General features: G+C 40.2%; 1 protein-coding gene across 1 annotated transcript in view; it reads left to right on the forward strand.

The window, feature by feature from the left end:
• The window catches only part of LOC104985214 (EGF-like and EMI domain-containing protein 1), a 662362-nt gene that overhangs the window by 183295 nt on the left and 462592 nt on the right, over nucleotides 1–16475 (forward strand). The gene's annotated exons all lie outside the window — the stretch shown is intronic.

The raw sequence follows: 16475 nt of genomic DNA on the forward strand, positions 1-16475 counted from the left end.
TTCATAATGGGTGGAGATAAATACTGTCTAAAATTAACGGTTTGAGGGCATTAAGATTTTAATAGTGGTTGCCTAAAAACTATAAATACTGATAATAGTGATTATCTCTAGTAAGTAGGACTTGAAGGTTAGAAAATAGAGAAAAAAAATCTTTCATTTTTTTCTTCTATACTATTTGGGTTTTTTAACCATATGTAAGTGTATGTATGTGCTGTACTGTGCTGTGCTCAGTCATGTCCAACTCTTTCTGACCCCATGAACTATAGCCCACTGGGCTCCTCTCTCCATGAGATGCTCCAGACAAGAATACTGGAGTGGATTGCATGTCCTTCTGCAGGGAATCTTCCTGACCTAGGGATCAAACCCACATCTCTTATGTCTCCTGCATCGGCAAGTGGGGGTCTTAACCATTAGTGCCACCTGGGAAGCCTCAAGTTTATGTGTGTGTGTGTGTGTGTGTGTGTGTGTATGTATATATTTTTTAAAGAAAAAGATGGATATTGTGCCTCTTGGATTTTTTTTATCTATGACTCTTATTATTCTTTTTATCCATTTCTTTGCTTTTCATTCTTTGACATGTTCTTACTTAACTTTTATCCTACAGACTAATCCCTTGATTTTAACTTGTTTTTTTTTATTCTACAATTAAACCAACTGTTTTAAAACCCTGATCACATCAATAAATCACATCTTTTTGATGAAATAAATAGAATTATCATACATGAAATAATGGCTGGATGTAACATATACATACATATAAACAATGTGTCATAATGGTAAATGTATTTATTGGTCAAGAAAGCTTTAAAACAGATGATTTAGTGTGTAATTAGTTGTGTTAAAGAATTTTCAAATCTTACCGTGTTTGCCCTTGAATAGCTTCCTAGTCATGCAAAATTCTTCTTAAATTATGGATGTATATATCCTCTTGTATCTCTCTGAAGACACTAATATTTTTGAAGAAGTATTTTCTCTCCAATTTGATTCAGTTTTATCCCAGATTTACTAGTTTATTTCTTTGTTTTGCTTCCTTATTTCCATGCTTTTGATATCCCTCTAATATTTGATGACGCTTGTTTGACTGTTTGGATTTCGGAATAAAGAACTAGTTTAATTAGTAGAGTTAGCTTGCATGGGATTATTATGCAGTTTTGTAGGTCTTTGTTCCCAACAGCCCTTGAGTGTGAGATTCTAATTTAAACCTCTAAAAGCACAGTATGGGTGATACCCTTGTGGTCCAGTGGTTAGGACTCGATGCTTTCACTGCCAGGGCCCCAGGTTCAGTCCCTGTTCAGGAAACGAAGGTCCTGCAAGCCATGTGCTGTGCCAAAAAAATAAAATAATATAAAATAAAAACGAACACACAGTCGGACAGGAGGTACCACGCAACAGTGTTGTTGGGCAGCGTCTACTGTCCTGTGATGTTCTCATTGTCAAGAGAGTTACTTTGGGAGAAGCAATCGTAGTGAATCTTATTTCTGAGTCAGTATATTCTTTCTTGCCATATGTTATAGAGCTTTGACATGACCTTAAGCCATGTTCTTTCTCTCAGATGTTGACACCCATATACAGAACCGTCCTCTGGGAGATGACCCATTTTCTTTGGAGAAAGGTTTTCTGGGTGTAGTCATGAGGAAAAGGACACTAGCCTCTGTCTGCAAAGGAACAGAAAGGGCTTTCTGTTCCCTTCTCTTAAATAAATACAAGAAATGCTTTAATTAATCTACTCATATCATGTATCCTAGCTCCTTTCTGTTATTGTACTCACTGACTTTGAACTCGACAGAGCTCCCTTGAGGAGAATCCTGCTAACCGTAGTGTTTGATGCTGTGGTTTTCTCTTCTCTGTATATCCTATAATCAGATTGTACCTGATTTTTATGTTTCAGGAATTTCTCAAATATATGGAGTAAATTGACAGCCTTTCTTCCATTTTCAAAAACAGCCTATTGAATGAAGAAACAGATATAAGAATCCAACTGTCTTCTATTAAGTCAGAACACTCAAGATATTTACAAAATATCAGTATAAACATGATATTATTCTTACATTTTTGGACAATATATTTGGTTTTTTTAATATGTGTCATAATATGTAATGGGCTTATTATTTTTATATTTAAATAAAGACTAAATAATATTTTTTAAATCTCAAGTTAAATTTCCAGTACGGTGAATATTGGACTTTCCAGGTGGCACAGTGTTAAAGAATCCACCTGCCAATGCAAGAGATGCAGGAGATGTGGGTTCAATTCCTGGGTTGGAAAGATCCCCTGGAGTGGGAACTGGTGACTTGCTCCAATATTCTTGCCTGGAAAATTCCATGAACAGAGGAACCTGGTGGGCTATGGTTTGTGGGGTCTCAAAGAGTCAGACACGACTGAGAACTGAGCACACATATACCCATAGAATGAAACTCTTTGGGTTCTTTAATAATCTTTAAAATGTAAAGAAGTACTCAATATATCCACAGCTTCTTTTGACTTGTAACATTGTACAATATTATGTGACTTTCCCTAGACAACATGCTACTAAAGGGCAGAGGCAAACCTTGAACTAATATCTGATTGCTCCAAAGTTCTTCTTTCTAAATATTTCTGCATTCAGTTTGAGAACTAATGGGTTTTTTTCAGATGTCTGTCAATATCTCATCCTGAATAATTTCTTGCTTGATTGTCACTTTCATCAGTCTGGCATCCAGCAGGTTCTGAGAATTGATGGAATGTGTTTCTGAATAGAACTTTTGAAGAATCTTGTATACATTTCTGAAATATCCTTGACATCCCCAGCAGTTATCAACCACTTTTTCTTTGGATAGGGCTGACTTTTGGTTATCACACCTGTGCCTATTCAGGCTTTCAGACACTCTACAAACTTTTTTTTTTTTCATTTCTTTGTCTCTTCTAGATTTGAATGCTTTCAGTACCTAGCATATTGTTATCACAGTTGTTGTTAATGATTGCTATTGTAGGTTACAAGTAAAACAGATACTGTTAAGTGGCTTCTATAATTTGCTTCCAATCACTATTATAATATATCTCATGCAATATTAACAATTGGGATTGAAATTTCAGTTCCTATACAGCATTCACTTGACAGTTCAGTCTCCAGGGTAATAGCTCTCCCTTATTCATAGTTTCAGTTTTCATTTAAGAATATGCCAAATTATAGTACCCACCAATATGGCCTCCTTCCCAAGCCATGAATTATGCAGCACTGTAGCTACTGCTGGCTCTTCTGGGAATTTATTGTCTGTAGCTTCTCCATCCCAGGTGGATCACTTGCTCTCTTCCTGCCAAACCCTTCTCTCTGCCTAGACTCCGACTCATCTCTCTCTTTGTGGCCCCCAGAACTCTGCCAGCTTTTTAGAGCACTTGTAATAATAAGAAAATGGCACTCCTTCCTCCAGGCACATATGATCCTGAAACAGAGACCCATGAACACCTCATGCCTTCTGCCAGGCCACTGTGGAAACCACACTCCTTGACTCTGAACACCTCTGGGAGGTCATACTGGGAAAAAGAAGTTTAATGACACTGACACTGATTTTTGAACATCATCATTTCAAAAGCCTTATGAGTAGTCTCCCACTTTCTATGTAAGAACACAAACCATACTCTAATTTTTTAAAAAAATGCATATCTGGCCTCTGTAGAAAAAGATGTGATACTTCAATACAGAATAACTGTGTATTTCAAGCATTCAATCCCTTTAACTTTAGTCTCAAATTACCTGCTTTCCAGAATGTTACAAAAAAGTCTAGCTATCATTTTGTCAGTTAAGAGACACTATGGAGCTTAAATAAAATGAATATCCTCGGGGTTAACCATCATTTGTGTCCTCTCTCTGTCCTGTATTTCTGCTGATGCATTGCTTGTTTCTCAGCGTCAGCCCTTGCTTGCTCAGACCCTTCCCAATTGGTTATGTCGATTCTGACAGTTTCTTCTATCCTTCTGGCCTCCTGATCTTGGATTTCTCCACCTGGCAAATTTATGTGGAGATTTTCTGTTGGCAACCTTATCCTCATGCAGAAGGTCTAATGTCTTTCCCTCATAAATACTTCCTGGTAGGCAGCCTGCTATCAGGATAGCTTCTATATGTGAATATAGAGGTGCCACATCTCTGTTCTTCTGTATTCTCAAGCCTGGGTAAAGTCAGACTTCCAAGTAGCCATATATTTGGACCTCATGTAAATGGTTTTACTCTGCTTTAACATAATGCTTTTGACTCCACTGAGAGTTAGATTAAGATATGTTCACATGAAGAAGATTCCTAGAGCTTTTATTAATATCATATGAGGTCTTCCCTATAGCTCAAATGGTAAAGAATCTGCCTGCAACACAGGAGTCCCCCGTTTGATACCTGGGTCAGGAAAATCCTCTGGAGAAGGGAATGGGAATCCACTCCAGTATTCTTGCCTGCAGAATTCCATGAGCCTGGTGGGCTACATTCCATGGGATCGCAAAGAGTTGGACACGACTGAGCGACTACCACTACCACTACTATGAGAACACATGACCCATTGTAATTATTATTATTTTTTGGTCATCTTTCTATAAACATCCACATGATAAGTTAATCTTAACATTTTTGTGGGTGAGGTATGTCTTCCCTAATGAAATGGTATTTGCAAATTATTACATAATTAATGGCAACTAATCTGTCATATACCATGTTTTGCATTGTCTACTAAGAAGCATAGAGCTATATGTTAGTATCATTTTTCTGTAGGTATATTTAGCTTAGGTTTATTGATACTCACCTTTATGTTTTATGTTTATGAGATTCCTTAATTCAAGCTGATGACTTACTCTTACAATTTTATGCATTGCCTCATTCCTAAAGTCACCTAAAAGCACAGAAATAAAAAAAAAAATCAGAACAGGAGCTATGCAATGAAAAGAGCATATAGTTATAGAGACCCTGCTGGGTTCAGAGAAATTAAAGGAAATGGAGAGGGCAATGGCACCCCACTCCAGTGCTCTTGCCTGGAAAATCCCATGGACGGAGGAGCCTGGTGGGCTGTAGTCCATGGGATCGCACAGAGTCGGACATGGCTGAGCGACTTCCCTTTCACTTTTCACTTTCATGCTTTGGAGAAGGAAATGGCAACCCACTCCAGTGTTCCTTCCTAGAGAATCCCAGGGATGGGGGAGCCTGGTGGGCTGCCGTCTATGGGGTTGCACAGAGTCGGACACGACTGCAGCGACTTAGCAGCAGCAGCAGCAGAGATACTAAAATAAGCTAATTTTATCTGGGCCAGTAATAATCAGTATAACTGCAAATCATCTTGTTGGCACCACATGAAGTGTTTCCACCAGCCTGACTTCTCCCTCAGTGGCACTGTGGGCCTCTTGTCTGGACTCTTGAGGACTACAGTAAGATGGTGGCTTTCCCTTGAAGTCTTTTCCTTCTGGCCTAACCTGCTTGTCCATTAGAGGGAATGTCACAGAAAGAATAAGTGGTAGGAAGCAGCTCTTGCAAAGTCACAGACCTAGTGGAGATTGCTGTGGCATTAGAGTGTATCAGTTCAGTTCAGTCGCTCAGTCGTGTCTGACTCTTAGTGACCCCATGGACTGCAGCACGCCAGGCCTCCCTGACCATCGTCAACTCCCGGAGTGTATAAAGATGTATATACAGTCACCAGCATCAGTATGAGAATATTTTCATACGTTATTTAAATCTCTTTCTAAAAACATCTCAAAAAAAGCTGTATATGATGATTAGTGGGGGGGATTAGATCTTGTCAGCACTAACTGTCTTATTGCATAGGGAGTTTATAGACTGCTCTTGTTTTCTCTCTGCCGTATTTTAATTCACCTTTATGAATCCCTTTACAGTTGTAGAAGAAACTACTCCTTTTTCTCTTTTCCTCTTCAACCACATCTTCTTATAAGGCCCAGGGACTTTCTTTCTCTGAGGCCGCAGCTCTTAGGTAATTTGTCCTGTGATCTTTATGCCACAGCTTATATGACTTTTTTAGAAGATGATTGTTATTTTCTGTGAAGAAAAATGGGGGAAATTTTTTTTTCAAACATTAAACTTTTTATTTTGTATTGGGGTATAGCAGATTAACAATATTGTGGTAGTTTCAGGTGGGCAGCAAAGGGACTCAGCCATACATGCACATGCATCCATTTTGGGGGGAAATTTATTTATAAAATATAAAAACTAGGGTACATGAGAGTTAAGTGTTTATCAAAGTTTCCTAGCAAGGAGATCAGAGTGAGAAGTCACAGCTGTGAGTGATGAGCCTGCTGCGTACCTCTGGGGATATGTGGTACAGGCTTCTTGCCTGCTTCTTGACATTTCTGTGGACTTTTGTAACCTTGGTAGTCACAGTGTGGGAAGGGGGAGGGAAGAGGCGAGCTAAGTAAAGAACCATCTAATACATACTCTCTTTCTCTTCCTAGAGGACATTTTATGATCTTTAATGTATTCCTACAAAAGGAAATAAAATTTTAGCAATTCACATAGAAGTTCAGAGAATCACCATATGCAACGTTAGCTTTTAAATCTCATATATATGCATGTATGTAGAGAGATGTACGTTTTTCTTTTTCTCCATCCTCACATCCTTCCTGACAAAACTCAGATTTGTTATTTTAAGTATTCTCTGCTTGGTTGTGGCTGCTGCCATTTTCAGAAAATTTTTCACTAAATACTTTTTTCAAAATTTGTCACTTGGAAAACTGTTCTGTTCCCGGCCCCCGCCAGGGTTATGTATGGTGGAGGTCTACACAATTATTATCTGCTCTCAGCAAAACTGAATAGCTGGGAGGGAATAATTCTACACTCTCTGGTGCCAAAAGCCGCTTCTGAACATATTGCAATATATACTGGATTCATTTTAAAGTGGTTGTAACTAAACAAATCACAACTTTTTGGGGATAGGGTAATAGTATATTAAGACTGTGTATAGTCTATGAGTAGTCGGTGTATTAAAATCTGTCAGAAAAGGTCATTATTGACTATGGGTTAACACCTGCAGTCAGTACCTTGAATAGTGCCGATATGTGTTGGCACTTATCTTTCCCAGGGTTCAAGTCAGGAAATGAGATCTGAAACTTTAGCTGAAGGGGTGTGAACCAAATTGCCAAACTTCTTAGTGGAGAGAAGTTTCTGGGTTATTTGGTTTGCTTGGTGTTTTTTTGTTGTTGTTTAATGATTCTGAGTATTTTAGTGTTGAAGAGTTGAGGTATATGTAGGATTTTAGTCTTTGGCCTTTTGGATCCAGGGAGAGAAAGGATATGCCCTTTTCCTCTCACCCTACCCCAAACCAATTACCTTTAGAGAGATATCAGCTGTGTTTTGCTAATGAGCATTGCCGGAGGACGTTCTGGAAGCTCACTGAACACAGAGACTTGTGAGCCTCCTCACAGTGGAATCAGGCAACCTGTCAGTCTGTTTATACGTGTGCTGGTGTTTTCTTTGTGAGGCATACAAGCCAATTAGAGTGTGGCTCTCTTAGAACATTTCTGAGGAGGTGGATACTTCTTTTCATGTTTGGCGTGGGCATCTGTTGTATTGGCGAGAGTGAGATCAAGAACTGTACGATCAATTTCAGGAGGAAAATTAGGATGAAGGGAAGAACCAAGTTTGTTTAAGTAGATTTAGCAGAGGATTTAGTAGAGAAAATGATCTGAGCTCCATGTATCTGTACAGTTTGAAAGTTCAGAAGAATGAGAACAGACATGTTTCCTTGACCGCCTTTCATTAAGTGCCTATTGTTTTGATAATTAGTTCATTATAGAGGAGAAATGTGAATGGTGACCTCTGTCCCGTCTGGCTCATGAAAAACAAATGGACTGATTTCCTCTGGGCAGTGTGATCAATTACCAGTAATGAAGCTGAAATGAATGATCCTGATATGCCTTTGCGCATTTTATTTTGCAAGGAAATCAGTGTCTTATGCAGCTTAAGAGATGGCTCCGACTTTATATTACAACGTAATGTTCAGCCTTCCTACCCTCTCCTCCCCAAATCAAGACTTACTGTCAGATAAATTCAACTAGTACCTTAAGGAGAAATCAAGTGAATATGGGACAAAGATGCAGTTACATTTTGATGGTTTCCCACTATGTGAATAGCAGTCAGCTATAGAATAGGTAACCGTCAGCAATTTTAATTCTTTGCTATATGGAACCTCAGGGAGGAAATGTTTTTGTGTAGAGGTGAAAACTTATTTTTTTTCCTAAATTGTAAAATGATTGAAAATTGTGGCTATCATTACTTGTAGTTTTACTATTTGCACTTATAATAAAGAGATGGCAATGCTATTTAGAAGTTGATGCTGAGGATCTATAAATGTCTATTATAAAAGCTAGTATTTAGCATCCACATTCTAGAATCACTGCCAGTGAATCCCATTGAAAAACTGTTAAGGATCTCTAACAATGGATAGTACCTGGGTATTGTCATCTCATTCTTTTTCTCTTCTGGCTGGAAATATTGGAGCTAGTAACTGTAACTCTGTAAGAGATGTGGGACTGAGATAAATTTTAATCTCCCTCTAGTTTTGTGTGTCCTGTTTGCTGCTTGGACCAAAGTCTAATTTTAAAATATACATGTTTTCTTTGTTATAGCAGTGATGCAAAAATAAGAGGTCTATAAAGACTTAAACTCATTATTTGCTTCTAATGGTTGGAGAAAGAAAATTGGAGGTCTTTCAGTTCCTGGTCCATATTACTGCAGGATAAAGGAATAATACATGCATTAATTTAATATCCTTATTTATAGGAAAAGCTTATTAAAATTGTGCGTTTCAATGTAGCAGCCCTTAGTGTTTTAAAGGGGAGAGAACTGATTAACTGTCATCAGTAGACCCAGTCTGAGTCTGTGGTTCTGTCACGTATTAGCTATGTGATTATGAGAAAGTTGTCTAACTTCTAGAATATAGTCTCCTGATGTATTCCATAACATTTTTGTGTTAAATTATCTTTAACATCACTTCTAACTCTAATAGTCTATGCTTTAGTGACCATTAACTGTAATCATTTGTTAATATGTTCAGTAGACAGTATTTAGAGTCACCTGGGTATGAGAACTTTACTACGTAGTACTATCTGTGGTGGTGTTTAGTCACTAAGTCGTGTCCGACTCTTGTGACCCCATGAACTCTAGCCCCCCAGGCTCCTGTCTATGGGATTTCCCAGGCAAGAATACTGGAGTGGGTTGTCATTTTCTTCTCCAGGGGATCTTCCTGACCCGTGGATGGAACTTGGGTCTCCCGCATTGCAGGAGGATTCTTTACTGACTGAGCCACTAGGGAAGCCCAGAGTACTATCTACTAGTACCTATTAAGAAGGTTTTAAATGAAATGCAACATACTCTCCCTTTCAGAAGCTTATCGCCTAGAGGAGAAGACAGACAAGCAGTGTGTGGCAGATACTGGAAAGACCTATCTGCTTGTCTACTTCTGAGATAAGTATTTAAGAAGGTTTCCTAGCCTGTGGACCTCACACATCTTTTGGGAAGACAGATGAAAAGACTTAGGGTCTGACCCTCTGGCTGTAGGATTCTTCTTGATAGGAGTTTTCAAAAAGGCAAGGAGCTCATCCTGGGATAAAATAGATGCCTGCTCTTTATCTTAAAAAGCATGTCAATTTTTAGAATTGACAGATATTTTGGTGTGACTCTGGATGCTGCCCCTCAAAATGTCCTCTAACCTAGCTCTGAAGAGATAAGCTCAGTTTTATCAACAGAGTGAGAGAGAGAACTGAAAAAAAAAAAAAAAGACAGCATTAGCAGTGGAAGAGCTGCTGCTGCTGGTGGATAGGGAAGGTTTCCTTTTCTGTGAGGGCAGCATTAATGAATACAGAAGTGGCATGATGGGATTACTAGCTATGAAGACAACACCCCACAAATGAGATCAAGGCCAGTGAAGCTTCTATGGGAGCCCTCGGGTACTATACCAGCAGAGGTAAAACAAAATATTAAACTTAATGATCTTAAAATTTTTAATGTGTGTCACAGCCCATTTAAAAGGGCCAAAACAGCCTTTGCTACGCCCTTCCCAAGGATTCAACTTGCCTGCCATGTATAAAATTTGCCACTACCGCCTATTTTTTAATCAGAAATAAGTGTCATTAAATGTAGGATATGTCATTATTTTAGGTATTACCAAAAAAGCAAAATATACCAAGTAAACTAAGCTTTTGTTATCAGTTTATTTTCTATGCACTGAAAGAGCTCTTTAGAAGGCATGTGCCAGGTAAGTTTTATGATTCAGCTTTACTGAACTTAAAACAAAGAAGAGTCTTTGGCTTCCACAATGGCTCAGCAGGTAAAGAATCTGTCTGCAATGCAGTAGACACTGGAGACGTGGGTTTTGATACTTGGGTCAGGAAGATCCCCTGGAGGAGGAAATGGCAACCCACTCCTGGACAAAAGAGTCTGGTGGGCTACAGTCCAGGGGGTCCCAAAAAGTCTAACTCTACAAGCATTCACACACCTTAGCTGGCAGATACCAAAACCCAGCAATGGTGCGGAGAAATCTACCCATTCCAGCAGTGTGTTTGCTTGGCATACAACTCCAAAGTTTATAGTCCAGCAGTTCAGAAAGGGAAGGATAGAAAAAGGAACAGCTCTAATCTCACAGAGGGAAATATGAGGAAAGCAGTATAGAGCAATTTGCAGTTGGCCCCAAAGGCTACCCTGATTTCAGAGATATTAAAACGATGAGAAAACTGCATTTTTGAATAGAGAAAATAGGATATGTGTGTGTGTGGTGTAGTAAGTTGGAGCTTTGCAATGTTACCAGGTAGAAGTTTAAAAGGCAACTAGACCCCAGAGAAAAGTGAAAATTGATAGAATGGCTCATTCTTCTCTGTGAATGAGAGAGGGAAGAGAAAAGGAGACCGGAGTTAAGGACTGACTATTTTCTCCATTGAGGACAAGCTTCCTGGACTGATGTTCAAACATTTGTGGAGCCTAATAGTGGGCTTTCTTGGTGGCTCAGATGGTAAAGAATCTACCTGCTGTGCAGAACACCCAGGTTTGAACCCTGGGTCAGGAAGATCCCCTGGAGAAGGGAATGGCAATTCACTCCAATATTTTTGCCTGGAGAATTCCATGGACAGAAGAGCCTGGTAGGCTATAGTCCATGGGGTTGCAGAGTCAGACGTGAGTGAGCAACTAATGGCTTACAAAGAGAAAAGAGTAGTGGTCAAGGATCTGACTTTGAAAATCATTTGGTGGTTTAAAAGACTACTATCGTGCCTGAGAGCCACCTGCAGCTATTGAGAAAAGAGACATAGGATCTGAGTGGTGTGGCAGATGAAGGATCTAAGTGAAAAGAATTATTATTATTTGTGCTTTTGTTGGAACTCATGTACTTTATAGATTTTTTCTCAGATTTTCCTGGGCTGTAGTATCATGGATGATATGATAGAAAAAGATGATAATGTATATTCCTTTCATGCCCTCCATTCCCCTTTGAGTAAACCTTTTGTGTGCTTTTAAACTAGGTGGGCAATTGGGAAAAAAGCTATTAACAAACATTTTTTGCATAAAAATATATTTCTTGCTAGAAATTGTTTGATTTCACGTTGTAGTGGCAAGCTCAGTACGTCAAAATACTTTTCATTACTCACTGCATTGAGGCACTGCTGGGCTACCCAATTGCAAACATCATTCCAATATGCAATGCTCCTTAGCTTTGAAGGCTACCAAAACACATTCAGTCTTTTCTGAAAAAATAACAGAAGATACATTCATGTGTTAAATTATTTGCTTGGTAATACATTCAGAGAGGAGAAAACATACAATGACATTGTTAATTGGGTGGTACAAACATTCGTGATAATGAGCACATTGTGCAGAGTATCTAAGGTGGATGGTTGTGTGGTGTGAATGAAAGTATGTCAGCTGGCTTTCAGCCTGCTGGTGAAAGGTTTGGACCATTTGTGTTGGGTAATTTTATGGTGGATTTAAGAGAATTTATTTTCCTTCAAGAAGGAAATGGTGCATGCAATATTCCATATGTAATTCCTTGAGTAAGAGATAATTGCATTGCATATTAACCAACTATTTGCATTTAATTAGCAACGGTTTCTGCTACTGTAATTTTTCTTTAAAGTAAATGTTTGGAAATGTGTTTGTCTTATTTAGTAACTTTTTAAATATGTTGCCACACCTCAGTGCTTGTCAAAGGTTATCTAAATGTACTACTCAAGGAAAACATTTTTAAATTACTCAGCATCATAGGCTTCAGTTTCCTCATCTGCACTGCTGCTGCTGCTGCTGCTAAGTCACTTCAGTCGTGTCCGACTCTGTGCGACCCTATAGACGGCAGCCCACCAGGCTCCCCCGTCCCTGGGATTCTCCAGGTAAGAATACTGGAGTGGGTTGCCATTCCCTTCTCCAAGGCATGAAAATGAAAAGTGAAAGTGAAGTCGCTCAGTCGTGCCCGACTCTTAGCAACCCCATGGATTACAGCCTACCAGGCTCCTCCGCCCCTGGGATTCTCCAGGCAAGAGTACTGGAGTGGGGCGCCATCGCCTTCTCCGCTCACCTGCACTAGGTAATGTGTAACAGTCTTAGCAGCAGAGTCATGCAATTGCAGTCATGTATGTGGTGTCATGGGGCTTCCCTGGTGGCTCAGACAGTAAAGAATATGCCTGCAATGCAGGAGACCTGGGTTCAATCCCTGGGTCAGGAAGATCTCCTGGAGAAGGGAATAGCAACCCACTCCAGAGTTCTTGCCTAGAGAATTCCATGGGCAGAGGAGCCTGGCAGACTACAATCTGTGGGGTCAAAAGGAGTCAGACGTGACTGAGTGACTAGTACTTTCACTTTCACATATGGTGTTACAGAACATGTCTTAGAGTTCCAATCAGTGACAAGTTTGTTTTCCTTTTAGGAATAATGTGTGGGAATAGGTCCTAAAGTAGGACCTCTCAAAGCCAGGTTCTTAGACTACTTGCCTCAGACTCACCTAGAATGCTGGCTGAAAATGCAGATTTCCTTGGTGTTATGGACCAAATTGTGTTCCTGTCTCCCTACCCCATTCATACATTAAATCTCTACTCCTCATTGTGACTGTATTTGACAATAGGGCCTTTAGAAGATAATGTTAAGTGAAGCCATAGGGTGCAGTCTTAATCCAGTAGAATTGGTGGCCTTACATGAAGAAAAAGAGAGACATCTCTTGTTCCACATGTACCAAGGGAAGGCCAAGTAAGGACATAGCCCAAAGGGGGCCATCTGGAAGCCAGAAAGAGAGCTCTCACCAGAAACCAAATCAGTGGGCATCTTGATTTTGCACTTGCTACCTCCAGAACTGTAAGACAATAAATTTCTGTTGTTTAAGCCATCCAGTCTATGGTATTTTGTTATAGCAGCCTGAGCTGACTATGACACTTGGTTCTACCCCACTTTTACTGGATTCAAAACACAAGGAATGAGAAGCCCCCACCCTGAACACATGAGGACAGCAATACGTGGCGAGCATATAGGAGACGACAGATGGTGTTATAGCAATGGGATGGCAGCGGTTGGAGAGTAGGTACAGTGGAAGTATTTATCTCCAGGTTTAAGTGTCTGAGTGTCCAAGACCTCAGGCATAGTCAGGGACCTGAAGGTGGGCTGTGGTCTCTGCTTAGACAGCCAGTCAAGTGTTTGGATGGTATATGGAAGATCCTGATGACCTCTAGAAGAAGCCAGCCACACCCTGAGCCAACCTTGCTTTCTAGGAAGTAAGAGATGAGATATGCCACCACAGAATCTAATGGATCTCAGGACTTTGACTTCTCCCCTGCAGAACCATAGGATCTGTGAGAGCCATCTGGGGTAAACTTGCTAAGGGGTAAGAGACTGGATTTCATATTGCAGTTGTCTCCGAAGGTGATTTTTTATTCTCTCTCTAGGTTCTTGGCATTTTTTATACTTTATTTATTTATTTTTTTGGTCTCACCACATGGCATGTGGGATCTAGTTCCCTGACCTGGGATCTAATCCACACCCCTTGCATTCGAAGTGCAGAGTCTTAACCACTGGACCACCAGGAAAGTCCCTCTTAGCATTTTTATATTGTCCCTGATGCAATCCTCTCAGACAGTGTTTCATTTTCCAGGCTTTGTTTCCATCACTGTCTATGTTATTATCCTCTTTCACAGAACTCTGGGCTTGTGCCTGTGTGCACACACTCACACTTGTAGTGAACTTGTCTTGGCCCAGCCCTGAGTTAGGGAATTGATAAAGTCATCCTTGCAAATACATTAATGGATTTGCATAGCATGACTTTTCAGGTAAATTATTTCCATTTTGATAGAGAGTCTTTAGAAGGCAAAGCCTCAAAAGAATAAGTCTCAAAACACCAACTACTGACAAAAATTTCAGGCCCTTTCCTTCTCAGATTATCATGTAGGGAGCTGTCTTGTTGACTTAAGTCCAGAAACAACTGATCTCAAGTTATAAATGATACAGATCCAAACTAGTTCTGGTCAAAGTCATAAAAAGTGCTGAAAGCGACCCACTATCCCCTGGTCCAACACACACACACCTGGATACTGTTCCTTCTGTTGTAGCCATGCGTTCTGGGAAACAAGCTCACTCAGAAGGACAATGCAGATAGTGGAGTGCAGTTTATTACACCGGCGGGCCCAAGGCAGAGTCTCCTTTTAGTCAAGGACCCCGACCAGTTTTTGTGAAAACCTTATATACCCTTAGTGTACTTGCTCAAACCCACCTCCCCAAATTCCTTGAAACCAGTCTGGACAAGGTAAAAGAGAGATACGATCAAAGTTAACCCATGATTCATGTGTCACAAGACTAGATAAACAGTGGACACTTATCAATAGGACTGTGGTCATATCCCGATAAACATAATGGAATTTATGACTTTGTTCTGTTACAGAGATAATTAGCATATTCTTTTAGGCAACAGAATGTCCAAGTACAAGTCCTGAGGCTCTTTTATCCGAGGAGTCTGGTTTCCCATTGGTATGCCACTTCTATAGATACTGGGCACAAAGTTCAGAGTCCACTGGGAGGGTAACCATGTATGTAGCCTAATGTTCACAGCCTGGCCTAAAAGATGGAGTCCAGCTCTGTCTGTTTCCTCCTTCACTTCCTGTTCCTATTTATTCAAGGATCATGCTTTACCAAAATTCAGCCTTTGTCTCTCTCTCTATCCCCTTAGTCTGCTTTCTTTGCCTATTTCCACTTAAACTTATTCCTGTCTTTCCCCACATAAGACCTAAGACCTTTCCCTCTCCTCTGTGCTTTTGAGCAAATTGTTAAGAAAAATGAAGCTATACAATCACTGTGCCTGTATTTTCTCACTCATTTGTTAATCTGGCCTCTGCTTACACTCACCCTTTACACAGCTCCAACTGAGGTCATTAAACATGTCTTTTTAACTTAACATGTCCTAATGTTTAGACCTTGAGCAATATTGCCCACTGCTAACTCTTCCCACCTTGTCTAAAATACCACCACCCACAAAACACCCAGAACAATTGTTATCACAATTTGGATAATAAGTTCCAAATTATCACTGTAACAACTCTTAAGATTATGTTTTGATCCTCAATCCCTTATTCCCCGAGCCCAAATATGAGGACCAAAAACTACTGATAGGCGTGGTAGGGAAATGAATCTAAGACAGAAGGAAGGATCTTAATCCCCTCTCCCCTCATTGTCTTTGCATATTTCCAGGTCTCAAACTCCAGTAAGAAGACAGCAGTTCCCTTAAGGTAGAATTTCTCAACTTAAGCATTATTGAAATTTTAGGACAGAGAATTCTTTATTGTGGGGGCTACCCTGTGCATTGATCCCATAACATCAGCACTGGCATCTACTCAGTTGATGCTAATAGTATCCACATTACACAGTTGTGACAGCTAAAAATGTCTCCAGTTCAGTTCAGTTCAGTCACTCAGTCGTGTCCGACTCTTTGTGACCCCATGAATCGCAGCACGCCAGGCCTCCCTGTCCATCACCGATTCCCGGAGTTCACTCAGACTCACATTCATCGAGTCAGTAATACCATCCCACCATCTCATCCTCTGTTGTCCCCTTCTCCTCCTGCCCCCAATCCCTTCCAGCATCAGAGTCTTTTCCAATGAGTCAACTCTTCACATGAAGTGGCCAAAGTACTGGAGTTTCAGCTTTAGCATCATTCCTTCTAAAGAAATCCCAGGGCTGATCTCCTTTAGAATGGACTGGTTGGATCTCCTTGCAGTCCGAGGGACTCTCAAGAGTCTTCTCCAACACCACAGTTCAAAAGCATCAATTCTCTGGTGCTCACCTTTCTTCACAGTCCAACTCTCGCATCCATACATGACCACAGGAAAAACCATAGCCTTGACTAGACGGACCTTTGTTAGCAAAGTAATGTCTCTGCTTTTCAATATGCTATCTAGGCTGGTCATAACTTTTCTTCCAAGGAGTAAGCGTCTTTTAATTTCATGGCTGAAGTCACCATCTGTAGTGATTTTGGAGCCCCCAAAAATAAAGTCTGACACTGTTTCCA

This window comes from Bison bison, unplaced genomic scaffold, assembly GCF_000754665.1.
Source record: "Bison bison bison isolate TAMUID 2011002044 unplaced genomic scaffold, Bison_UMD1.0 scf7180017864040, whole genome shotgun sequence".
NCBI classification, from domain to species: Eukaryota; Metazoa; Chordata; class Mammalia; order Artiodactyla; family Bovidae; genus Bison; species Bison bison.